The 27,967-nt window shown below is 44.0% G+C and overlaps 1 protein-coding gene across 5 annotated transcripts in view; it reads right to left on the bottom strand.

Annotated features, from left to right (window-relative positions):
* LOC102397629 (synuclein alpha interacting protein) overlaps positions 1 to 27,599 on the bottom strand; it is a 165,725-nt gene extending 138,126 nt beyond the window's left edge. For 2 of the 5 annotated variants that reach the window (XM_025293004.3, XM_025293010.3), the window contains exon 1: positions 26,621 to 26,833. The gene's annotated coding sequence lies outside the window, so the exon portion shown is untranslated. Of the gene's footprint in view, positions 1 to 26,620; positions 26,835 to 27,100; positions 27,151 to 27,467 lie in introns of those variants that run through there. The other 3 variants (XM_025293007.3, XM_025293005.3, XM_044947803.2) reach the window with 3 other exon arrangements.
* Between the last annotated feature and the right edge of the window lie 368 nt (positions 27,600 to 27,967).

Here is a 27,967-nt window from a genome sequence, read left to right as displayed (position 1 = left end):
GTCCACTGTCATCCACACTACAGCCCTGATAAGGGAGGATAAAAATATTTGCCTTTTACCAGTAGAAGTTGTCTCAAGGGTCAAAAGCAAATTTCTGGGATTTGTGAGGACCTAAACCCGGATAAGGAGACATGGTTAAAACAAGGGAAGAAAGTTAACCACTGAAGCAGAAAATCTCTGGCTACAGTTAAAGGATTAGAACTAACAGTATAGCATGGGATCTGAAAAAGGGCTTTGATTTGGATGAACTTGGCTTCGAGTCATGACTATATCACAAACTAGCTGTGTGATCTCAGACATCATTTAACCTGTCTGAGTCTGTTTATTTACCAATACCATCAAGAGAACAGTACCTCCTTCACAGAGGAGTTCCACAGATTAAATGATAGGTTAAGCTCCTAACAGGGCTTTCCTTGTGGCTCAGCGGGTAAAGAATCCACCTGCAAAGTGGGAGACCTGGGTTTGATTCCTGGGTTGGGAAGATCCCTTGAAGAAGGGAAAGGCTACCCACTCCAGTATCCTGGACTGGAGAATTCCATGGACTGTAGAGTCCATGGGGTCACAAAGAGTCAGACATGACTGAACCACTTTCACTTTCAAGCTCCTAATACAGTGCACAAGACTAAAAGTGGCTCATCCTATTTATCTATTCCACACTCTTGCACACACAAGTACATTCTTCTGATGACCAGTAACTAAATATATGACCACTTCCCTTTTCTATGCAAAAGACTTTTTCAAATAAAATTTTTCTTGGTTTCATTTCCTTGTAAAATGAGGCTTCTGTGATAACACTATATATAACTTGAAAGTAAATGATAAGATGCAGATTTTTTTTTTTCCTTCTTAAAATTTCAAAATATTTTAGTCATTTATTCTAGAGGGCACTGTTGCTTCCAGTTTAGGATGGAAGGACATCATCCCCAGTTGCTGGGAATGATGTTGCCCGACAGCCCTCAGCTGTCCTCTTCTCTGGGAATCGCCCCTGGCTAAAGAGAGATCCTCCACTCTCTGCTGATGGACTGAGGCCTTTGGTGAGAGCTGGGCATCAGAGCCCAGCTTCTCCTGCCCACTCCCTTCCACAGGTGTTGACCCCAAGAGCACTCTCTGATAAACTTCCGGCATACGGTCTACTTCCCAGGAGTCCCAGAGTACAACAGCTACAGTCCAGAGTAACCATCTGCCAAAACTGCTGCTGCTGCTAAGTCACTTCAGTCGTGCCCGACTCTGTGCGACCCCATAGACGGCAGCCCACCAGTCTCCCCCGTCCCTGGGATTTTCCAGGAAGGAGTACCGGAGTGGGTTGCCATTTCCTTCTCCATCTGCCAAAACTAGCCAGTATTAAAGGTTACTGGGGTCAGGCTTCCTGCAACATCATAAATGAAGCACCTTTTATTTTTTGTAAGAGCTGGTGCATCAGCTTCTCTACAACTACAAGTGGGTACTTTTGACTGAAGAAGATGAAAGAAAATAACAAAAACAGATTAGTTTAACCAAATAATTAGTTTTTCTTATTTGATTCCAGAATCAAATCATTAATTGAACTAAGCAGTTGCTTTGACATTGTCAAGACACAGCCCTACATATGGCATATAAAGAAGCCTATCCTTTGGTTCTTTGACAATTGTTCAACTGAAACTTGTCTATAAAACTGCTCTCCCTAACAAATACATTCTGCTAAAAATGAATCTAAAACATTAGGTTTTATTTTTATTTTAAAAACAATTATACAATATCTTGGTTGTCAAGAAAAAAGAAACAGGAAAAACATGCTTGAAAATATGTATTTAAATTGCCTAAAAGTCTTCCTCCTACACTTTTAATTGTGTTAGTTGTTAAAAGTGAAGGCACATTGTCAAATACATCTAAAAGTACATTCTGGCCAAACCTATAGTGATTTAATAATATCTCTGGCAATTTAATAATACTTCCTAAACACTGAACTAAATCCACACCAAGAGGGTCAACATAATTTTTGGCTAAGTGTCCTAAATTGAAAAGAAAAATCCACTAATTACTGGACACTTACCTAAATTCTGTGGCTAATTCATTTGCATAGGGGACAATGAAATAGTTCACATGCTGTTTATTCTAGGACTACCCTAAAGTACATGAGTTTAAGCACACTATGTGAGTTTGAGCAAACTCTAGGAGACAGTTAAGGTCAGGGAAGCCTGCAGTTCATGGGGTTGCAAACAGTCAAACACAGTTTAGTGACTGAACAACAGAACTGTAAAACTGTACAATATTTGCACATTTTCAATAAAGGAAATTTTTCAGTTACAGACTAGAACTTCTAAATGTAACAATTTGTCTAATATGAACCCAGTGTGAAGATGAGGCTTCATTATTACAATAATTTCTCTAATCCACCCTATATTTTCCTCTTTAAATTTCACTAACTTCTGTCCACTGATACGACCCTGTGTGCCTACTCTTACTCATTACTTCTACCCTGAAAGTGTCTCAAATATGAATCAAATGCTGACCTTGAACAAAGACCTAACTGCCAACTCATTTGTCTGTACAGTGAACACTTAAACTTTTACAAAGCATCTTAGTTTGTCACAGATATCTGAGAGACAAAGCAATATAAGGACCAAGAGCATGGGCTTGGATCTGAGGTGCCAGGTTCAAATCCCAGCTGGGCCTCTTGTTAACTGTGTAACTTGAGCAAAATGCTTTAAAACTTCCTTCACTTCAATTTTTTTCTCCACCTATACAGTGGAGATGTTAATCATTCCTAGCTCACTGGGCTATGGTGAAGGTGAGTTAACATTTGTAAAGCATCTAGGACAGTGCCTGCATATGGTTTGAACTTTACTATTACTAGTTTGCCACTTTATTTTCATTTCCTTGAATTCTTCTTATCACCTCTTCAGAGGATGCAAGCCTGTTACAGCATCCTCTCATACCATCACCTGACTTACCCTCTTAATCCACTGCTCTGTGCTTCCCAAAGCTCAGTTTTCCATATCAACCTGCTCTTCCTAGTGGCCTCCATACCCAAACACAGCTTCCACTTGCCCATTGTTTCTGACTTATTCCCAACTATCTCCAAAAACCTTACTGGTAGCATGATGAAATGTAAAGTGCAATTTGTGAACATGACTACCCAGCGAGGCACACAAAATGCAGCCTGCTACTGTCATGCAGTCACGCAACGGTTTTTTTTTAGTGAGTTACCAGCTCAGGCAGGTCAAGAACCGCCTGCCAATGCAGGAGACGCAAGAGACTCAGGTTTGATCCCTAGGTCGGGAAGATGCCCTGGAGAAGGAAATGGCAACCCACTCCAGTACTCTTGCCTGGGAAATCTCATGGACAGAGGAGCCTGGTGGGCTACAGCCCATGGGGTCGCAAAGAGTCAGACACGACTAAGCGCTTGCACACTCACATAGTAAACTCAGCCTTGCCTAAATCTGGCAGAGCTGTGCAAGGGAAATGGGAAACAACTAGAATATAAGATTTTCAAGTTTCAAATGAAATACAAACTTGAATTTTGAAGAACCCACTGCTTTTCTGTAAATGACGTATGGTCTTTGTCAGCAAAGGGCCTTTATTTCTACTCCATCTAATACCATAAACAACAACACGAGCTCTGGCCTACGTTCCCAAAACTCTTCAGGGCTCTGTGAGGTAGAAAGAACTCTATCTTGCTTTTATAATAGCTACTGTGTACTGGCTACACAAGGCGGGCAGCAGTAAAACCTAGTGGGAGTCAATACACTGAGTAGACAGGACTTGGAAAATACCCAACCAACAAATAGATTCTGTAATAAAGTGGCATTTTTATAGTCACATTTTTAAACCATAACGGCACCTGAATGGTACGTATTATGGTATTTCAATTTAGTCATTTATCTAAAAATGAGTTTTATCTTGCCTCATAAACAAACAGTGACATTCCAGCAATTTGAAAAGCTCAGCTTCACCTTTTGCTGCAAAGCTCATTTTACAACTGCAGAAACATGCCCTTTTGTGCCTAATCTTTGATTTATGGCCCTTATCTTTGTGCTAACCTCTTTCTGTAAACTACATGAAGTTTGCACAAGCTCAGCTATTTCATTCTCATTTCTAATCTTAATGGGTTAGTTTCTCCCTAGTGGCCGTGTCTCTCTATCAAACAGGATAAGCAGAAAGTATTCACTCTTTAAGTTCACCAAATATTATTCAGTGTCTCAGTACATTCTCAGTCTGAAATAAGCAACGCATTTCCCTAAAAGCCTTGGCAAGCTCTTGCAGAAAGCCTTTCCTTTCTGCTGCCCCCTGCTCCTCCCTCTGCTTGCCCCAGTGGGCCCCCTACAGGCTACGGCTGCCTCCCCGCCCTCCTTCTCACACTTCACTTCCACTGGACACCCCCAGCTAGCAGGTTGGGAGAGGAAAATGAACATGGCACCTCAGAATCGCTTCTCCTCTAGTTTCCATCTTGTCCACCTTTCAGTGGTGATGTCTGGATATTTACAGAGTCACTCCAACTTCTCCCAGAGTCTATCTACGGCTCTAGGTTAATTAAGGAAACACCAGAGATGTCTTGGATAGAAGTGTACTTGATTTGAAGGAAATCTGCACCTTGTTCAAGGTCCAAGATGATCTTAAGTCTTTCGTCACCTGTATCCATATGTTATAGACTTGGCAGGTGTAATTCAAAGTTTGTGCTCTGGGGTTGCTGCTAATGACTTGTTTCATCACAGATGGATTTTCTTCTCTGTTTTTTCATTACTTATGTTGTTTGGAGGTAGAAGAAAAGGATTTCAACTCTACTATTTAAAATAGAAGTCTTTAGAAAATATTTGTAAAAGTATAGAAAGATGCTGATGATATAATACAAGTGAAAGAAATCCAGCATACAAAATAATATATCCAGGATGGCACATAATTATGATGTGATGTCAAATACATGAAGGGGATAACACAACAAAATGTCATCATTTTCTCAGGGTTGGAGAATGATTTAACTTTTTTTTTATTGATATTTCCTTGTATTTCCCAAATTTTGTTTTGAGTTTTTAGTGAATAAGCATTACATTATATTCAGTAAACAATGTTTACAAAAATACATCCACGTAGCAACACAATCTTGTCTAGGAGTCTTGACTAAGCACAAACTTACATATGTACATTTCTTCTTTCAACGAATATTTACTGAATTTCTGCCAGGCATTATGGTAGGTTTGGGGAATATAGCAGTGAACAAATAAAAGTCTTGCACATAGCAACTTCTATTCAGGTTGGGGAGATGGATGATAAAAAGCAAATAAAGCTAGTTTATGTTAAGTTGGGATAAGTGCTACAACACAAAAAATAACATAAGGTAAAGGTACAGAGAATGACAGTGGATTGAGAAGCGCCACCAAATGTTATGTTCTTCCCAGGTGGCTCTAGTGGTAAAGAACCCGCCTGCCAGTGCAGGTCTCATAAGGTGTGGGTCTGATCCTTGGGCAGGGAAGATCCCCTGGAGAAGGGCATGACAACCCACTCCAATATTCTTGCCTGGAGAATCCGATGGACAGAGAAACCTGGCAGGCTAGAGTCCACAGGGTCACAAAGAGTTGGACATGACTGAAGCGACTTAGCTTACATGCACACGCACCAAATGCTTTGTGTCTGCATCAATCAAAGAAACTGAGGAAGACGAAGATAAAAAGCAGACATTTAGAAAAGACTTGTTAAGTCGATCCTACAGGTTAATTCTGTGTTCATTATCAGTTAGTCATTAAATCAATATATATTTATTTCTGGGCAATTCTCCTTAAGGACACAATATTTTTATCTTGAAATATATATGAATTATATCTTAGGAAACATTTGAAAAGTAGCATATTTCAAGGATTTTTTCTATTAAGATGTTTAATTAGCTAAAATAATGAATAGTAAAAGGGACTATTTAATGAACATTCAACACCAATGAACTCAAAAATGCCCACCGTAAGGACTTAACTAGGTATCATATTTTCATACACTATGTTTTAAATGATTACTGATCACTTTCATTGTTCACCTGATCAACTATTTTCAGGAAGTATGTGGGAAAACAAAGTGCACTTAGGCTGAAGCGTAGCAAAAACAAAGTCCCTTGAAGTGTATCTTATGAAACAAAATTGTCATTTTAAATATGAAACAAGGCAACACTTCACCCATATTAACACATCTACCAAACATGATGAAAGCCCATTGAAATCCATGAGTGTAAGTGCGAATACAGTCACTGCTCCCTTTCCCACCTTTACTAAGTCGTGCGGGTCTACACGGAGCTGAGCCCACACTTCACTGATTGCTTGCTACAGCCCAGCCCACTCCAGAAGCACATGCTTCCTTTTATTCACTGAATCATTAAAACACCCCAACAAAGAAAGTACCTCCACTTTGGAGGTAAAGTCATTTCTTCCAGGTCCTATAGCTGGTAAATGACTGAGCCAGAACTCAAGCCAGGCACTCTGATTCCAGGGTTCTCACTTTTAACCATTACTTCCATGAGTCAGAGCAAACTCTGGGAGATGGTGAAGGATGGGGAAGCCTGGTGTGCTGCAGTCCACGGGGTCACAAAGAGTTGGGCACAACTGGGTGACTGAACAACAACACCCCAACTGACAATCCTTCAGCTTACAATGACCACTGGAAGCTTCACTTTTTGACCCTGAAAGAATTCTGAATTACATTACATACTTCCACACCTGAGCAATTTTGGGCTTAATTTAATAATCGTATGTGTACATTTAATTTTAAATATCTCTTTTAAGAGCCATCACAATTACTCTCTCAGGATATGTCTGCTTGTACCTTTGTTTCCTCTCGGGCTGTTGCCTCATAGCTTACTTCTGCATCTAGACATCTTTTCCTCTCATCCTAATGAAGTTGTTGCACCAAAGTTATCAGACTTGTAAGTTAAACAAAGTAAGTTTCACAGCAGGTTCTATGTATGGAGCACATGCTGGGTTCTCTATTCTTCCATTCAGTCACCTAGCTAGCCATCCGTTCAATACCTCTAGGAATCACTATAACATTGGGCTGGCCAGAAAGTTTTGTTTGGGCTTTTCATACCATCTTATGAAGAATTCTTTCCACTGGATTTCTACTGCCTCTACCCTTGTATGTGCACGTGTTCATGTATGCTAAGTCATTTCAGTCATGTCCAACTCTGCGCGACCCCCTCTGTCCACGGGGATTCTCCAGGCAAGAATACTGGAGTGGGTTGCCAGGCCCTCCTCCAGGGAATCTTCCCGACCTAGGGATTGAACCCTCATCTCTTACATCTCCTGCACTGGCAAGCGGGTTCTTGACCACGAGCGCCACCTGGGAAGGCCCTACCCTAGTATAGATATCTTTTCAATTCTTACTTGTTTTGATAAAATACTGTCTTTTCTGAACTCCCTGTAACAAATCTCTTGCCCAATCTTTACTTTTCTTCCACATTCCTTCTCTAAATCATAGCTTGATTTTGTTTTTTCCCTTAAAAGAGAATGTATGTAAATAAATTAGCACCCTGCTTGGCCTACAGTGAGTGCTTTGTCAACACTATTATTTTGCTGTAACTATGAGCTAGACACGAGTGCTGGGAATATGGCAGACATGAATGAGACATGGTGCCCAACGCTGAGGAGCGTTTCTTCCTGAAGTTTTCTGCTTGGTGATCTCCCACTTGGCCTTAAACTCTTAAACCAAATGTCAATTTTCCTGAGAAACCTTGATAATCTGACCACCTTCCTCCAGATTCTAGGTGGACTTCATTACTCCCGACCCCTTCCTACTACACCACTCGGCCTATGCCTCTACGATTGATAGCCAATTATGTCCTCCACTAGACAGAAAGTTCAGAGAAGGAAATGACTGCCTCTATCCAGCAAAGAGTATTAAAGCATGTTTACCAAATGAGGGTAAAGCAACATGTCCTTCATCTGCAAACACCATCCATTACTCAACTTATCTGTTTGGCAAGCAGCCATGGAAGGTTCTTGGGTATACTGTGATATTTTTAAGATCACTTAGTATGATCTACTAAGAACTTTATTTTATTCCCACACTGCTGGTATGCATGTCAACACAACTGATGTGCTGAAAACAGTTGTTATCATTTAGAATAATAACTACGATGAATATACTACTAGTTCCTCTTGGTGACTATGCCACTGTATTTCACTCAATATGAAAAAAAAAATAGGAAGAGAGAAAATCTAAACAGAAGTAGATGGGTGGAAGGAAGCAATGGGAGGCTTCATGAGGGTCAAGTGGGAGATCGCTATGGCACTTGAATATGATGTCTCCTCCATAAAGGACAACTTAAGACAATAAATAAACATATAGTTGAGAAAGTTTCCATTTGTTAAGTGCCCAATATATAAAAGGCATATTCTTTATAAAGAAAGACAACATCAATCTTACCTGGATGCACTTTTGAAGAAAATGTTAAAGAATAAAAAGAGATCCAAATGTTCAAACAACAATCCTTTCTTCTAGAAGCATTAGCCTCTCTGGGAACAAGATATCTGTTTTTGCCACTTAGCTCCTTGAATAGAAGGGAGAATCTATAAATCCTCATATGGACTGACATCAAAAGGCCTTTCAGATTGCTAACCCTCCCTTGACTCTGCTGCTGCTGCTGCTGCTAAGTTGCTTCAGTCGTGTCCGACTCTGTGTGACCCCATAGACGGCAGCCCACCAGGCTCCCCCGTCCCTGGGATTCTCCAGGCAAGAACACTGGAGTGGGTTGCCATTTCCTTCTCCAATGCAGGAAAGTGAAAAGTGAAAGGGAAGTCACTCAGTCATGTCTGACTCTTAGCGACCCCATGGACTGCAGCCCACCAGGCTCCTCCATCCATGGGATTTTCCAGGCAAGAACACTGGAGTGGGTTGCCATTTCCTTCTCCAATGCATGAAAGTGAAAAGTGAAAGTGAAGTCGCTCAGTTGTGTCCGACTCTTAGCCACCCCATGGACTGCAGCCTTCCAGGCTCCTCCATCCATGGGATTTTCCAGGCAAGAGTACTGGAGTGGGGTGCCATCGCCTTCTCCCCCTTGACTCTACTGCTGCTGCTACTGCTAAGTCACTTCAGTCGTGTCCGACTCTGGGTGACCCCACAGACGGAAGCCCACCAGGCTCCGCCATCCCTTGGATTCTCCAGGCAAGAACACTAGAGTGGGTTGCCATTTCCTTCTCCAATGCATGAAAGTGAAAAGTGAAAGTGAAGTCACTCAGTCATGCCCGACTCTTAGCGACCCCATGGACTGCAGCCTACCAGGCTCCTCTGTCCATGGGATTTTCCAGGCTAGAGTACTGGAGTGGGGTGCCATTGCCTTCTCCTTGACTCTACTTAACTGTTAAAAAAAAAAAAAGAGAGAGAGAGACATTTCTGAAACTCACTTTCTTTCTAATTTCTTAGTGAATACGTATACAATTTTTCCAGGATATTGAAAGATGTATCCACATGTTCTGAAATTTCAACAACTATGACAAATGGAAAGACATTGTAGGATGTTTAGTTTTTCAAACTGATCACTGCTCCTTCAGGGAATTCATTAGTTTTCATTATTGCCAAACAGTGTAATGAGTGTACTATAAGTTAAAGATGAGATGGCTCCAATTATCACAGAGTGGCCTATTTTATATGACTTAGGAATGAGAACACTTCAATGGTAGTAAGAAAAATGTGGGCTTTCTCTTTCTGCTTTGGGAGATGTCTGTGACAGGAAGGAGCCAGGAAGCCTAGCTCCCTTCGGGGCTGCCTCTGTCTTCTAAATTTAAAAAAAAAAAAAGAAAAGAAAAGAAAAATGTGTACTATACAAGCATCATAATGCTGGTCTTTTATTCAGCTGTGAGTATAAACAAATAGATCTACCCTCAAGAGTCTGTAAGAAATTCAGTGCTAAGGATCATATATCTTCACACCACCAAGAGGGTATAAATGTGAAAATGCTGAGCCCCAGCTTTTACAGTAATTAAGGTGAAGATGCTGAGGTGTCCATGACTCAACCCAATTATTATTTAGCGGTCACAAATAGACTGTATTACATTTAGCATATCCATTTACTCCAAGTAGGTTATGTTTTAAGTTAGTAAATACTTTGAAGTTGTAACTTTCTTTTCCAGACACTATTGCGACTCTGTACCCTGTACAAAGAAACAAGGACAAAAATCTTCAATTCACTTCTTCAGTTCTAGAATGGAAGCACTGAGTGCCTGCTGGGAGCCGGTATATTGCATATTGAGTGCATATTGCATATTGAGTGCAGCACTTTGCACAGCATCATCTTTCAGGATCTGGAATAGCTCAACTAGAATTCTATCACTGCCAGGAGCAGGAGCTCCGCCCATGGCAAAGGTCATGAGGAAGGAGGCTCGGCATACGCAAAGGTGGGATCGAGCCTCAGGAGTCCCCCTGGAAATTCTCGAGCATCTACCCCCAAAACCAGAGTCTGCCTACTTTCTGCTTTGTGTTCTCACCTACACCACCTCTGACTTTACAGGGGGGCTGTCCCCAACTACCTCTCTCTGAAAAAAGAGTTAGCTTACAGCTCCAGTTAATAATTCCTGGGTGTGACAGTGCTTCAACCTACAAATTCCTTTGGAAGTCCTCTAGCCTGCCTGAATAGGTTTTTCTGGCCACATGTGATTGTTCAGAGCCTCCCAACTGTGAGAAGCATGAGATGTTCTAAACTGTCTGAATACAGATTCCTTTGAGCAGTTAAAAGACTGATTAGAAATTGTATTGGTGAAGGGTTTTTCACTTGTTGGGCCAATGTTTGCTGCTAAGTTTCCATATCCCTTACCTGCTGTGTCCCTGGCAGTGTATTGATTAATATAATTGGTGTAAGTAGTAGCTTTAATGTTTGTAATCTCGGACCCTTGAGTTAATTCTTTTACTTGTTATAGCCCACCACACCTTTGCCCTATAGGAATGCAACTTTATCTAATGCTTTTGGAGGGTGGCTCCTGACCAATCACCTTTAGAGAAAAATAAGTTTTCTGAAGAAAGGGTCTTAAAATGTTAACAGGCCTCTGGGCCAGAAGATGACGCAAATCACCTAAACTTTTGCATATGATAAGTTTGCAGGAAGAAAGCCTGGCTTACTGCATGACTCTACCCCTTCCCCCATTATCCTCTATGCATAACTTAAGGTATAAAACTACTTTGGAAAATAAAGTGCGGGCCTTATTCACCGAAACTTGGTCTCCCCATGTCGCTCTCTCTCTCAAATTCTGGCTGAGTTTCCATCTGGAGCGCGGAACCCGCCATGCTTGCTAATTATGCCTGGGCTTCTAAGATCGGACTGGGGAGGCCTCAGTGTCTCCTCTCCTTCGGGAGAACGGAAGGACGCCTGCGGCCTACGTAAGTGGTGCAAACTTCTTGTCTTGAAGTTTTATTGGTCTCCCGCGTAAACCAAGCTACTCAGCCTCTTTTCTCCACTGAATTTTCCTACTGAGCTATCCTCATTCTATTACTCTTTATATCTTTGATAAATATTTAAATAAATAGGTCACCTACGCCGTCTCTCCTTCGAATACCCTGGATCAGCCAGGGCTGGACCCCGGCAAGTGCCTTAGCTCTTGACTTCTCTGTTTCACTTTTTCCACTTTTAACATCTGGAACATGGTAGTTATTTACTTCTTGTCTTTTAAAAACTTGAAAACATCATAATCACAATGACTATGACAAACCCAATATTTTGTAACAGACAACAACTGCTGATGATAATCATATTTAACCTTGTTGAATACTTATTATGAGTTGGTCATTGTTTTAAATCCTACCTAAAACATGTTATTCTTACAATGACCTCTGAAACAGGTAACCACTTGTGCCAGGTTCCCACAAGGAAACGAGTGGCACAATCAAATGCAGTTTGTGGGTGTTTTAATAAAGAGACCATTTGCAAAGGTGTGGGCTGGGTTTGAAGAAACTACAAGAGATGGTGTAGTACCCTAAGCTAATAAGACCAAAGGGGAGCAGTTATCAGTATGAAGTAGCCGCAGGAGGGCATAGTTATCAGAATTCAGAAAGTAGCCTTAGGGAGATGCTCAAGTGCCAGGAGCTCATCTCCTGCTGATGCCTCTCACTGGCCAAACCCAATCAGAAACCAGAAAACAAGCCTGCTGATTCAGTCCAAATATCTCAGCACACAGAGTAGGCTGAGAAAGGAATAGAGTGGATTAGAATCTATTTGATACCAATCATCCCAAACTTAGAGTAAGTGAAATAATCAGCAGATATCTGGTAGTGAAAGATAAAATCATATCAAAATATCCAGAGGTTCAGTAAGCTGCCCCAGATCACACACGCACAGTAAGAGACTAAGCCAGCCTGTGCTCTGAGACTCGTAACCAGTGTAGCAGTCTGCCTTCACGCACCATCTCCAACCCACGCCGTTTATAAGCATGCTGTTGGGTGTTTCAGGTGACAGTGAGAATAACAAAAAATAATCAACACCCTCTAGAAGCTTGTAACCTGTGTGCCAGTTTTGTTATCTCTCCATCTTACTACTATCAAATTTCCAAATTCCCTTTTAGCATCAAAAGTTCCATAAAAGCAGGTCTTAAGACTCTTACAATTCCTTCCCTATTCCAACTAGTGGCTGAGCAGTGAGACCTTCCATCACATAGTATTTTGCCCAAGTGTTTGACAGTATCCTGCTTCGGAGGGATACTCTGAACATAAATTACACAGGTTACACAATGATATCTTTTGAGAAGACAAGCGTTTATAACCTCTATTTACTGCATTGAAGTAAACCTTCAGTCTTATAATTGATACATTTACTTGCAAGACATGCTGAAGGACTCATTTATCCAGCCAGCATGTATTAATCATAAGTATGAACCTAAAACTGTGCCAGGTACTTGCACAGGCTGAGAAAACATTTTTACCAAAATCAACCAGAGGTTTTCTAACAGAAATGAGCCCTTAATTATCCAGAGGGAAATTTAAAGTGTGGTCCCTTGGACTGCAAGGAGATCCAACCAGTCCATTCTAAAGGAGATAAGACCTGGGTGTTCTTTGGAAGGAATGATGCTAAAGCTGAAACTCCAGTACTTTGGCCACCTCATGTGAAGAACTGACTCACTGGAAAAGACTCTGATGCTGGGAGGGATTGGGGGCAGGAGGAGAAGGGGACAACAGAGGATGTAATGGCTGGATGGCATCACTGACTCGATGGACGTGAGTTTGAGTGAACTCTGGGAGTTGGTGATGGACAGGGAGGCCTGGCGTGCTGCAATTCATGGGGTCACAAAGCGTCAGACACGACTGAGTGACTGAACTGAACTGAACTGAATCCCCAAGAGCAGGGCTTCTCAGGTGGCAAAGAATCCGCCTGCAATGCAGGAGACGAGTTTGATCCCTGGATCGGGAAGGTCCCCTGGAGGAGGAAATGGCAACCACTCCAGTATTATTGCCTGGAGAATTCCATGGACAGAGGAGCCTGGCAGGCTACAGTCTATGGGGTCACAAAGAGTCGGACACAACTGAAGCGACTATGTATGCATGCACTCACTCACCAAGAGAGGTCATGAGCACATATGCTGGGTGCAGTCAGGATCCTGTCCCTCAGCAGTACCCTTCTCAAAAGATATAATCTCCCCAGATACTTCTGAGTTTGGATTTAGGGCAAAATCCTGTAATAAGCACAAGCCAATCAAAAGCTGTTCCTCAACACAAACAAGTGTTCTGCTATTTTCCATCTTTTAGGAAGGGCCTCTGCTTTGAAACATCAGCCCTGTGTAAAAGGGCCTGCCTCCAACAGATCAAACAGAAATTCGTCCCTGTGGGTTTTTTCTTAGTTCTGCTTTTCAGCTTGGGGAGGCCATTCTTTCATGCCTAATCTTGACTGAAATAGCACATAGAAATCTTTCGTCTTTTTCAGGAACAAGGCAAATGAACTGGCATCGCTACCCCCTTTCATGCTGTGCAAGCATTAGCTTTGCATTTTTAAAAACTATTGTACAATGTGTCACGCGGTGAGGTTTGCCAAAGAGAGGGAAAGGGGAAAAAGGAATAACAGAGTTGATTTCCTACATGCAAGTTTTAATGATTTTGGAAAACCATCAACTTGGATTAAATGCTGATTCTAATTTGACAGCTTCCCACTAATGGCGAGAATGCAAAGCCATCAATTAGCTGCGTGATAATTCTACATTAAAGAACAATCTATTTCCTTGGTAATTCTAATGAATGGACAAATTCATTTCATTAAAAACTCAAATACTTGATGAGGCTTATTTTGTCCAAGAGCTCTAGGTAAGATCTTTCAAACATCCTCGAAATGTTTGCTTTAGTGCGCATACCTGGGCTTTCTGTGGCCAACAGAAGTTGCAAGACCTCTGCTGCATGAAATGCATTCACATACATTATGAGACAGAAACAAAGAAGAACTGATCAAGTCCCCTAGTAGGAAAAGCTTATGTCCCTCTTCTTACCAAGTCAATCTGTAGCTTGTAAAGAGCTGTTATTTCCTAGCAACAAGAGTAAATACTGTGCTACATTCAGGGCCCGAGATTTGTAACCACGTTAATCTGCAAGTACTCAACTTAATTAAAGATTAGACTTTTAAATTGTATTTTTAGTGCACAACAGGACTGTTAAATTATGATGATCAGCGGCTAAGTGTGCTTATGTCTGCAGAACTCAGGGAGTAAAAATGAATCATTTATTTCCATCTTGATATGACTGCCCTTCTCAGAGGCGCTTTTCTCCGAGTTCACGAGCCTTGGAGTTCATTGGAACTGTATGGCTAAAACACAGCTTGGAGACCTCATTTATGAAAATTCCTTTAAACCTTTCACCACTTTGACAAATCCAGTCCAAGTTCACTGAGCCAATTCAAAAGTAGCTCTCGGCCTTTTATAGGTTTTCAATTACACCAACACAGCAACACCAGAGCCGCATGTAGGATGAAGGACACTGCAGATAAGGAGAGCCACGGGTTCTTTTTAAGACATGCAAATGAAAGCAGCCTTCCCAAAACTCTAGCCAATAGATGAAAAGCTTTGTCTGTCCTGAACCATCCTTGACTTATTAAAAAGAGATCATCAAATTACTTAAACATGGTTAGTGTTTGGTTATCTACAATAGGATGTATGCTATGATGTTTCTAGTTCTTTAGAATTTACTCTGCAAAAATACTGGCAGCTACTTTGCCCTCCAACTGTTCCAAATAAAAATTTTTTTGAGAAATTGTTCAAAACATTCTCTAGACTTCATTCATCCTCCTCCTACATAGTCTGTGACAGCAGGATTTACTTTTCCCTGTATGCACTCTGAGAAACAAAAACCGCCAGCAGGTCAATGAGCTTTCCAGGTTGAAAATGGGAATCAACTGGAAGACAGAGGTTAGGCCTGATTCCACTTTCTATTTCAATGCACCCTTTGAGTTGCTCTGAGGCAACATACTCTTTTCTGAGACAAGAGGTCCTTAAAATGATTATATGACTTAATAGATCAAACACAAATATTTTCTCCCATTTTCAAACTTTTGACTTTATGTGAATATGTGGTTTGTATGGTATTGTGGCAGCACCAACCTTTGAGACTTGGTTGAATGAATTATTTTACACAGCATTTATCATTAGGGTAAAGCAGACAGACAAGCGTATGAATGTTAGTTGGTTAGGAGCACTTGCAAAAATTAAATACTGTATGTGCAAAGGCACACTAACTTGGGCTATAAATCTCCCATTCTCTCAGGGGGCGTGGTCATGACTCTCAAACCACTGGAAGCATAGAGAAAGCTCATCATCACGACTGCAACAGCTCCCTGATGCAGCCTATCCCTTCTCTGTGGATTTAATATTCTAGATGTCGGTTGGCCTTTGCAATCTCAGTAGGAGGCTTGTCCAGTGGATGAGGTTTGTTTTGGTATTTGGTCTGTCTGTCTTCTTTCCCCTTCTGTTAAATAAGACCATTATGATTTAACATGCTAGACTGCAATAAGTTCCCCTAGGATTCAATACTAGAGGAGGTGTAGCTTACAGCACAATTCTAGGCTATAGTGTTCCTTCTGACTGTCCATTCGGTCTGACTCCAGTGTGGTTCTGTGGCACCAGAAAGCACCAGGGATTGAAAGGCAGGAGCCAGGGCTGGGAGGTGAGCCTCATATACCAGTCTCTTCAGTTCCTGAGATTACATACAACCTCCCCCTCCTTTAATGCATTCAAGGTCACAAATGCCAACTGTGGACTCTGAGACACTGCACTCTACACCAGGGACAGAGAGACGATCAACACATTGCCTACTCTCAAGGGCCCAGGTTCAAGAGCGCAGGCAATCAAGTACAACACCTCTTATGGGGTGACAGAGGAGATGAAGCTAAGTGTTGGGGAGACACAGCTGGTGGTGGGAACTGAGTCTGCCCTTGGGGCTCCCAAGGCCTCTTCAGAGCCCAAGCCTGCAGGCTGCGGTGGGAGCCACAAGCCACACGTGGCAAGTGAGCATGGCAAATGTGGCTGGTCTGAGTTAAGAATAAAGTGCACCCAACTATACTCAATATCTTGTAATAACCTATAATGGAAGACAATGTAAATATATGTATAACTGAATTACTTCATGATATGCCTGAAAATAACACAGCATTGTAAATCAACTATATTTCAATAAGAATTAACATTTTTAAAATACATCCAAATTTCAAAGAGATTGGGAATGCAAAGAATCTGATTAATGATATTTAAAAATATCAGTTACATGGGGAAATGCTAATATTTTGGATATACTGGGTTAAGTAAAACATTGCACGTGTGCTCTGCGTACGTTCTCAATAGCTTCAGTCATGTCCAATTCTTTGCAACCCCATGGACTGTGTAGCCCTCCATGCTTCTCTGTCCATGGGACTTTCCAGGCAAGAGTACCAGAGTGGGTTGCCATTTCCTCCTCCAAGGGATCTTTATGACCCAAGGATCGAATCTGAGTCTCCTGCATCTCCTACACTGGCAGGTGGATTCTTTACCACTGAGCCACCAGGGAAGCCCAAATAAAACATTAACATTAATTTCACCTGTTTCCTTTTACTTTTCCCACCATGTCTACTGGAAAATCTGAAATAAACCATGGATTCTATTACTTGTAGCAGGCAGTTCTGGTCACCAGCGGACGCTTGAGGAGAAAACCCAGTAGGCTGTCTTGGGGTGTTGCGGATGAGAGGGGAGAAGGAGCCATAGAATGAGAGAAGGGAAAACACAGGGGACCTCACGAGGGGCTGCAAAGAGAAGAGGTTGATGGTGTGTGTGCTCCCTGAAGAGCACTTATCATCGAATTCATCTGCAGCAGACACACCTCTACATGAAGGCCAAAACAAGGACAACAGTCACATCATCAATAAATGAGAAGCAGGCTCTGGTTTCCAGGGAGCCATGCTCTACTGGGACCAGACCGACCAGTCAGCCTGTCTTCATTCCATCTGTGGCTTGTCGTCTGGTCCCTCTGCCTTCTCACCTGCAGAGGGGGCCTGAGAGGAAACCACTCAGCTTATGTGTCCCCCTTTCCAGCCTTCATCTGCTCCAGCATTACAGGAGGCTCCCGTGGCAGAAGCAGCCACTAGACCAACTTTGTCAACACAGAGGCTGAGGGCGGTCAGGACTGACAGAGGCTGGGAGTCTCCCTAGCCAGGTTTCATGTCTCACACAGTAAGAGGAATGGGCGTGGAGGCTGCAGGAAGGGGCAGTGATGCAGATCGGGGTTCAGCCTTTAATTCCACCCTCACCACTTGGCAGCTGGGTGAAGAATAAGTTCCTTCTCTGAACTTCACTCAGGACAGCTTAAAACAGGGCTCATCATGCACGTCTCTGGGGCTGGTTGGCTATGATGTGCTTTTCAGAAAGGACTGGCACATGGTGAGCACAATAAATGGTTGCATGTGATACATGGTAAACACTCAACAATGGCTATTACCGTTCTTCCAGATTACAGCTTTTAAGCAGGTTTTTAACCTGGAGTATATGGAGCCGGGGGAAATCCACAGATGGAAACTCTTGAAATCAGATACACAGTGTGTGTGTGTGTGTACATCTTTTTTCTCTAAGGAAAGAATCTATCGCTTTCATCATAGCCTCAAAAGGCTCTCAGACTCAAAACAGGTTAAGAAACATTCTATGGCTTCCAAAATCTTTAGCTCATTTTGTGTATCCTTAGTATATGTTTCAGTGTGGTTCTCAGAATGAAGCCTCTTCGATGCCTGTTCAAGAGACCTACGCATTACACACAACAGGACAACCTCTGTAAGAGGCCTCTATTGTCTGGCCACAGCAGAAGCACAAGAACATGATGGGAATACCTGAGGTAGAAACTCATCTTGATTTCAACTACCTATAGAACTGGTATCCTTACCTCTTTAAACACATCTTTTTCCCACAGTGTTTCTGACATAACGGATGGCCAAGGGAGGCAGCTGGAATGTTTTACTCTTAGGAAGTGGTCACTTCATTTTAGAGAAACAACGAAAGCATCATAACAGATGACTCAGAAGAGCCCAATCAGAGATGGGGTCTACTCCTCAATGGCCCAGCTGAGGGTCTGGCAGCTTTTCAGTCCCCAGGAAGGGACAGCTTAGTGGCAAGCAAGCTGCTTCAACTCTTTACATGTTAGTTTTCTCAGATGGAGAGAGAGGATGATCACTTAGTACCTCCTTCCTAGAGCCTCTGTGAGGATTCACTAAGAATAAGTGGAATGCCTCTGAGCTGGAAAGTACCCAACACAGAGTAAGCACCTCAGATATTAATTAATAGATAGCCTCTTTATGGTAGGAAGAAAAAATATTCCTCATCTGATCTCTAAGCCATAGATTCTAGCCTTGATATTCACTTTGGGCCACTTGCATTTTTACAGCTCTTTTCTAAGGTAGCTTTTAGTGACCAAGTAGGAAACAAGCAGTTGGGAGAACTGACGGAAAAGTGTCTGAGCAGCATTTTCAAAAGTAACCTGTCTTCATGTCCAATGTTCCGAGAAGCAAATGTGAGAATCAAGTTAAAGGAAACAGAATCAAGTTAAGGTGATCTAAAAAAATCACCTTAAAAACCTGAAGGTTAACAACTCAGTACACATATCTCATTCATTCAATTAAAAAAACATCCCTATGAGAGGCACTGTTACTAAGCACAGGAATATACAAAGACGAGGAAAGGCAATGCCTGGCTCGAGACGTTCAGAGTGACGGCACAGACAGAAAGTATACCCAATGCTGTCCCACAGGGTCAAGTCCAAGGCAGGGCCTTGAACCAGCAAAGGTTTCTTGAAAGAATAACACTTGAGTTGTGTCAGGAGGGAGGAGCAGCTTTTCACTAGGTCAAGAAAGGAGAAACAATACTCCACAGAGACCACAACAGACGCAAAAGCATGAAAACAAGACAGAAAATGGACACTTGGTGACCTTGAGTGCTAGAGAGGTCATCACAACATGGGGAATTCGTGGGCAGCTAGAAGTCACTGCGCACCCTCCTCCCATCCATCCGTGTTCAATAGGAGGCAGGGCACACATCGTGGGGAACCCCAGACTTCATGGTCAAGAGCTTGGACTTCTTCCCCAGAGCTATGAAATTTCGAATGGTTCTTTTTTTTTTTTAATTGAGATACAGCTGACATATAACATTACAATAGTTCCAGGTGCACCATATAATGATTTGATATTTGTATATATTATGAAATGATAATCACAAGAAGTCTAGTTAAAATCTGTCACACAAACTTACAACATTTTTCCTTGTGATGAGTTTTTAAAACCTACTTTCTTAGCAACTTTCAACTATGCAATATAGTATTATTAACTATAGTCACCAGGCTGTATATTATAGCCCCATGGCTTTTATTTTACCGCTGGAAGTTTGTACTATTTGGCCATGGACACGTGGTTCAATTTTAACTCTTTGCTCTTTAGAAGGGACTCTCAGGTAGTGGCGAGGAGAATAGCTCAGCAGGGAGAGACTGGGAGCAGCATTTCAGAGGTGACTTGTGAGGAGTGAAGGAGTTAAAAACAGTGAGTACCTAAACCAGGGGTTCTCAGCCTCCAGGATTTAATGCCTGATGATCAGAGGTGGAGCTGATGTAATAATAATAGAAAGAAAGCACACAATAATTGCTATGTGCTTGAATCATCCTGAAACCAACCACCCCCCTACCCTGACCCTAGTCCTTGGAAAAACTGTCTTCCACAAAACTGGTCCCTGGTGCCAAAAAAGTAGGGGATCGCTGATCTAAGCCGACGTAGGGGAAAAGAGTAAGACTGAGAGATGGATCTGGAGGCCCTGGTGACTGATTAGGTGGAAGTGAAAAGGAAGATGGTCAGACCAGGGCCATCTCCAGGTTTACGGCTTGGTGGCTTAGCAAGATACACTATGTCCTCCAGGGAAAACAGATGGAACAGTAGGTATCTGCTGCTTCTGCTTGCACAGCCTCCACTCTCTTCTTTTCAGTATTTTCTCTTTAAAACCCACCCGTTTCCTGCTCTCAGGTCACGGGGTTTAGGAGGGCTTTACTGACCACCCTTCCCCCATAAACCTGCCCACCCTCCCATGCACCTTCCCTGGTACCCAGCCACCCCTCACATAGACTCCCCCTCATGCTCCTGAAGGCTCCAGGACAGGACTGCGCCCATCATCAAGGCTGAGCCAAGGAGCATATTCCGTCTCTGGCCAAAAAAACTGGTTTGGGCATGAGCATATGATCAAAGTGGTCTAATTAGAGTTAATCCTGAATTATTCTCTTTTCCCACAGGGATTAAGTCTAAAGCTGCTGATGAACATTTTGCCACCATGAAGAAGAGAGAAAATCAGAACTTGGTCCTCCCTGAACTTTTCCAACATAGGAGCCAGGATATGTCCCTTCCTTCCTACTTGAACACTGGGTTTCTGTGACTTGCTGCCAAGAGTCCTGACAGATACAAAAAGTAAAGACAACTGTGTTTCAAAAAAACCCCAGGGTCTATTTTTGTAACTGGCATTATAAAAACCTGTATTTCTGTGACACTAGTACCTTAAAACATTTCAATATACAAAAGGCATTTAGGGGACTTGATAGCCAATTCTTCTGTGAATAATGAAAATCCCAGAGAGGAAATGGGAAGCCATTCCAGTACTCTTGCCTGGGAAATCCCATGGACAGAGGAGCCTGGCGGGCTACAGTCCACGGAGTGGCAGAGAGTCAGGCCTGACTGAGCACCTAAACCAGCACCACCAGTACCTTAAAACATTTCAATCTACAAAAGGTATTTAGGGACTTTATAGCCTATTCTTCTGTGAATAATGAAAATCCAGACCAGACTGCTTTAGAAAATGTTACTGTGGCAGATAATGGCACATTCACTCACTAATGTTTATGGAATATCTTCTGGGATATAAAAAAGTGTGGGCTCGGGTTTGAGCTGGTCCATCCCAGGCCCTTCCATAAAGCACAGCTGTGTGTGCTGCTGAGCCGAATTGTGGGATATGAGTGAGGCCAGATGTTTCAGGCCAGCCTGACAGCTGCACTGTATGGTAGGGAGGCCACCTGAATTTAAGACAGGCCACCTATAAAACAAGGCTGGCGAAGCAGCACCTCCACTGAACCCTCAGGTGAAAGACAGAAAAGAACGTGTTTTGCATTCCTCTCCCCTCTAATAAAACATCCACTGACGTTTACAGAGGAGCCTACACCGTGCTGGCTCTCTCCTGCCACTAGCATGGGTGTTAACTGTCACGAAAGCAATGGTATCTCTATGTAAATGTGCCTAAAGTGTCACCTCCTACCCTGCCCACTTCCCAGTAGCTGCTACTGCTGATAAGTCGCTTCAGTCGTGTCTGACTCTGTGCAACCTCATAGACAGCAGCCCACCAGGCTCCTCTGTTCCTGGGATTCTTCAGGCAAGAACACTGGAGTGGGTTGCCATTTCCTTCTCCAATGCATGCACGCATGCTAAGTTGCTTCAGTCATGTCCGACTGTGTGCGACCCTATGGACAGCAGCCCACCAGGCTCCTCTGTCCACAGGATTCTTAGGCAAGAATACTGGAATGGGTTGTCATTTCCTTCTTCTCCCAGTAGCCAGGCCCAAAGAAATCATCAAGTGTTCATCTCTGGCAGGGATTTGTTGGTTCTGCTACCCTGTGTCCATTCTCAATTCTGACAGCGGTGCTCCCAAGTCCTTTGAGGAAGCACCCACCTACTGCCCCATTGTGTGCTATCTGAGCAGGGCTGTCAATGAACGCTTCTGGCTCAGCAGTGTGCCTGCCACTCAAACTAGGCCAAAGGAGTTCTTCCTGCTTTGCTAAGCGCAAGGGCAGAGCCTTCCAAGGGCCGACAGCCAGCTGTGTGCCTCAGGAACAAGACCTTCAGTTTCTACTCCCCAGTGTCCAAGAGGAGTTCCATTTCTATCCTGAGAATGGTTCTGACTTCCCTTTGACTCTCAGGATATCCTCCAGATTACATTTGTTTTCTGTTGCTTTACAACTAGAGAAACATAACTGTACACAATCCACTGTGATTTAAACACTAAGCAATTGTAACATTCATAGTATACTCTGCAGCTTATAAAGCATTCTCACGTTCATTTATCTCTTTTAATCAATCTTCCTGGCACTGAATTTTTTACCTCCCCCCAAATAAATCACTTATTGATTTCTCTATTTCTCACAACAGCACAATCATTCTTTCAGTCACTTAAGCTTTTTTAAATCTCATAATGATTCTGACTCTAGGCTTTCGCTAACCTTGTATAATCAGTCACCTAATCCAAAATGTGGGATCTCCCAGATCGATCCCTGCTTCCTACGTGGCACTAGTGATAAAGAATCCACCTGCCAATGCAGGAGATGAAAGAGATACGGGTTCGATCCCTGGGTTGGGAAGATCCCCTGGAGGAGGGCATGGCAATCCACTCCAGTATTCTTGCCTGGAGAGTCCCATGAAGAGAGGAGCCTGGCCGGCTACAGTCCATAGGATCACAAAGGGTTAGACAGGACACGACAGAACAACTTAGCCCAAATGCACAGATCCATCCCTTCCTTTCCTTCCTCTCTGCCTCCACCTTTGTCAGAGCCTTCCTCACCCTTCAACAATGGATTGCTGACTCTGCTACCAGCCTACTGTCTCCAAACCATCCTCACACCACTAGCATAGGATATAGCTAAAATTTTATTATCGTTGTCATTCCTTTTCTTTCTGTGGTTTACAGAACAAAGATTACAGGACAATGATTTATAGGGCAATTCCCTAACCTCAATTCTGGGCTGTCTCCAAGTACACTAGCTTACAGTACACTATCCCTCAGCACAAAAACATTGGCTGGAACAACTATTTTCATACACATACTAGGTTGAAAAAAATTGCCACAGATTTTTGCAGCTCCCGCTGACAGCAACTGGAGTCTTTCAATACCCTCTTGAATCTGGGGAGACCCTGTGATTTGATTTGGCTGAGAGGAAGGAATAGCAAATATAATGCAAGCAGAGGCTTAAAAATCACCCTAAACTGGGGTTTGTTCTTTTGCTGCTCTTGGAATACTGCTTGTCTGTCACATAGACAAGCGGGCCCAGGCTAGTCAGCTGGAGAATGGGAGGCTCATGCCACAGTTACCTGTTAACCTGACCTAATAACTATCAGACATAAATGAGGCCATCCTAGATCATCCAAACTACCAGGTGACTGAAGATAACAGAGGAACTCAGCCAAGAGCAGCAGCAGAACCACCTCGCTGAACCCAACTCGAACTACCAACCACACAATTGCAAGCAAAACAGTCATTTTAAGCAATGATTTGGGGATGGTTTGTTACACAGCAATGGATAACTGAAAAAACATCTAAGCTGACTTGGTTACTTTCTCATGGGAATTCCTTTTCGTTTACTGCTCACTGTCTTAGGCAATTAATCATAAAATATCTTCCTTCATGCTCTGTATCATTACTTAATATTTCATGTATCCTATTTTTCCCCTTGTAAGTTCTTCGTGAAGAGACTCTGCATTTTATATTTTTATACCCCATGTATGTACAAAGTGTATATGGAATGACTATTTAGTAATCAATCAGCACTTTTCCAGGACCCAGCTGTCAATCATATCAATTAAAAATAAAAAAATTAATCATTTCAACACATATTTTGATCAATAATTTTAAAAGCTTAAAAAAGGAGTGATAAGATATATAAATTATAAAATATAAAATCCGGTTATCTACAGGCATAAATCACGCATAGTATATATATTAGTAACCACTTCATTGAATCATTTCCAGAAAATTAATTCTTGCAAGTAGAATCTGCACACCAATCTAAGGGGCACAAGGAAACAAGCACGTAAAGGTAAAAGTTTCACAGAAGCAAATGTTTGATTTTCACCAGGAAATTATTTTTCTCCCAAGACACCTATTTCTCCTATGTGGTTTGCAACCCTAATCTGACAGACTGCCAAAAACAAACCTTCTATTCTAAGAGTGTCGCTTGATTCTCTTGTTGCTATTCAATTCAATTAGATTTTTGCATTTAAAGGAAAAAATCCCTTGTGTTTCTTATAATGATGCACCTGCTCCTTGGGAGATTTCCTCTTTTGACAAGAAATGCCTTCAATCTGGCAAGAAAAATGACTCCAGGCTTTCTCTGATAATACCAAAGATCATTTGTTTGTATTAGATGTTTATGTGGGCTTTCCTCCTCTTAAGAGCAGTAAAATACTGCTGCAATTCCCTCCAAGACAACAGTGCACAGAAAGTTTCTTGGCCTCTGTTCTGAATTTCCACTGTACACCTGCACAAGAACAACTAGTTGAAAGTAGCAGAGCTATGACACAGTAGACAGAGAAATTCATTTGCCTTAGTCCCTTCCTTTTGGATATCCATACACAGTTCAGTTCAGTTCAGTCGCTCAATCATGTCCGACTCTTTGCGACCCCATGAATCGCAGCATGCCATACGCAGTAGTAAATGTCAAATCAATAACTGCAGCATCATTTCAGATCTACCATATTGTAACCTTTCCTCATGAAATGCTTGCTCTAAATAAAATGAAGTTTATGTTCAAAGCTATATTATTTATTTTTTTTTATATTTTATTTCTAACTGAGATGTACGAAGATCCTTAAGAGAAGCACCATCTTCTTTCTGTGTCTAGACCTAAAACTCCTACATATTTGGGTAATCTTCAGTTAATACTGCCTTCCAGAGAGACTTCTGCATTGGGGACAAAATGTCACACTTTTTCAAATAAAGGGCACCTGATGGTTGTCTCCCTTCATTCCAGCCAGGCTGAACGTAATTTAACGTTGAGATGCATCAGAAATACCCAACAGACATTCTCTAGATGTGAACCCATTAGCATACTGCTTTCCTAAACCTTATCCTCTCTGCCTTTGAAAATTTCAATATATACAAATGAAATACATATTTCAACCCATTCCCAACTGGGACGTCTGCTCCATAATAAGAGAAATAGGTTTTTGCCTTTCTGCAGATTCAGCAGGGAAAGCCATGCTTGAAAATGATGTGTTTAGAGTGACACCTTGGAGAACTGACATACTCTGCACACATGCAATCCTCATAAACGTCCCCAGACAGCCCTTATTTCATTTTGCACACTGCACCCTGGCTGGGCTCCACAGCACATGGTGTGTGGTGAGACTGTCCTGCAATGGTTCTCCCCTTCCTCGCAGCTCTTTGATGGACACTTGTCAGTAATAGCCAGGAGGAGTGGGGTCCAGCCACCAGCAAGTGAAAAACGGGCCACCGACAGTAAGCTTCCTTAATTAACTTTCCCAAGGCAAGCCTGTTCCCACAGGAAAAAACACCACGTTTCCCCTCTCCTAGCGGTCCATTGAAAATGAGCAACAATGCTGTTGCCTTTTTGTTTCCTAAAGACTTTCTTCCCCGCAAGCAGTAGCGTGTTCCTCAAAGAATGCTAGTATTTCCTGTGGAAACTGTATGGCTGCCAGTAATGGCTCATAATTTTCCCTCTTTTCCTTTCGTAAAAATGAAATAAACAAAACGTGGCATTTGACAATAGCCAAATTACCAGTCACCTCGCTTACCACCTGCAGATGAGAGACATCATCGCGAAAGGAGGCCAGGGGAGAAACACTCCTGGCTACAATTGACCCGGACGAGCGGCGGACACAGGACAGCGCCCGAGGGTGGTGGTCGGAGCCCTAGAGGACCGGGCAACCTGGGGGCCGCGGTGCCCAAGAGCGAGGGGCTCCCCCTGGGCCGCGCGGCAACCCCAGGCGTCCCTCTTTTGCGATTACTATTATTATTTGGTACTGTTTCTATTACTATTACTTCGTCCCTGGTTACCTCAGTTCTTAGGAGCCCCGGCACTGCCCATCCCTGCCTCCCACACCATCCCAGGTGGCAGGAAGAATAATAACCACACGAAACCGGCAAAGGAAAAGAGCAATCCTTTGGAACCTGAGGTGGGGGCTCCTCCCCCCTCCCTCAAGAAGAAGAGAAGCCGCTTGGCAGGCGCCGCCAACGTTACTATAGAGACCTCCCCCGAAACCCTTTCTGCAGAGGCACCGCCGCCACTCGAACCGCCGGGACTCGCCGCACAAAGGGGCCCCCCCCCGGGGCTCGCGGCGGGGCGGGGGAGACCCCCGCCCGGGTCGCCCGGTGCAAACTTGGAAAGGCTCAGTCGCTCGCGCCGTCGCGCCCCACCCCCGTCTCCCCGCGGCGTCCACCCCGGGACCTGGACTCACCCCGGGCGCCCGGCGCTGCGGCTGCTCAAAAATGCGGACGAACGGACGGACGGACGGACAGATGGACGGCGGCGGCGGGAGCAGGAACCGCGGGAGCCGGCGGGCGGCGGAGGCGCTGCCGCGGCCCCGCTACGTCACAATGCGGCCGGGCCTCCGGCGCCTCTTCCCCCCGGGCCCCCCAACGGGCGCGCGGCAGCGGGAGGAGGGCAGCCCCGGGGCGGCGGGCTCGGAGCTGGCGCTGAGGGACGCGGAGCGCCGAGCGCAGCGCACCGCCGGGCGGGGGCGCGGTATCCACGGCCCGGGCCGCCGCGCCCTCCCGCCGCTGCCGCGCGCCCGGCGCCCGCCCCCCGGCCCGCGAGCCCGGCTCGGCCTGACTGACGGCGACCCTCCCCCGCCCTCCCCGCGGCGCCCTCCTCGCGGCAGCCCCCAGCCCTGGCCGCGCCGCCTCCTCGTCCGCGAACCTGCTCTTTTCTTCTTTACCTTTGGCTCTCACACCTCTGGGTCTTTACTGCTCAACTGGCTGTCTCCGATCTCCTCCCCTCCCACTTTTTACCCCCTTTCTCCTCCGCCCCCCACCCCCGCTGGGCGGCCTCTCCCCCTCCACCCCCGGGAGATGAAATCGCCCCTCACCGTGATCCCTGCGTCAACCGCTGCCATCTCATTGGTCCCCAACCCATTCCAGGGTTCCAGCCTCGGCCGGGCAGAGACAGTCGGGGAGGGGGCGACGGAACGTGGGCACGGTCCTGGGAAACTGCCCTGCTTCGGGAGCCCCTTGGCAGAGGATTTTGCGTTGGCACAGTCCTAAACCCCAATCCTCCCCGCCCGCCCCCAACCCGGTCTCGCCTACCCTCGAGGACTTCGCCAAGGAAGGAAGGCTGAGGGGTCTTTGCCCGGAATGTTCCGTGCTTGAGTATGGGTGGTGGATGGAGGAGACTTTGGTCTGAACTGATGGTGTTTCTAATTCAACAACGTTTAATACAACGACGGCCCTTTAGTAATATTAACTTTACTCGCAGCAGCTCTGTCTTAACTGGGAGAGGGCGGGGAGCTGCTGGATGAGGCATCCGTCAGTCAGCACTGGTGACTGACTCCTTCCTTATTTCCGAAGTGAAGTCTGGAGGAGTGGAACCACTGATGCTAACCTTGGCTCGCGATCGTCTCGCTCTTGCCCTTTGGAAAGCTTTAAATGGTTTTTTAAGAAGTCTCTTTCCCCACCCCGGGAGAGATGGCTCAGAGAAGCTCACTCAGCAAAGCCTTTGAGGGCCACTCTCCTGCTCCTGGGTGTGGCCGCTTGTCTGATGCTGCTCCAGAGAAAAGTGTGAGGAAGCAAGTTCTCTCGTCTGTCTG

This window comes from Bubalus bubalis, chromosome 9, assembly GCF_019923935.1.
Source record: "Bubalus bubalis isolate 160015118507 breed Murrah chromosome 9, NDDB_SH_1, whole genome shotgun sequence".
NCBI classification, from domain to species: domain Eukaryota; kingdom Metazoa; phylum Chordata; class Mammalia; order Artiodactyla; family Bovidae; genus Bubalus; species Bubalus bubalis.
This window is presented reverse-complemented; position numbering and strand designations above follow the sequence as displayed.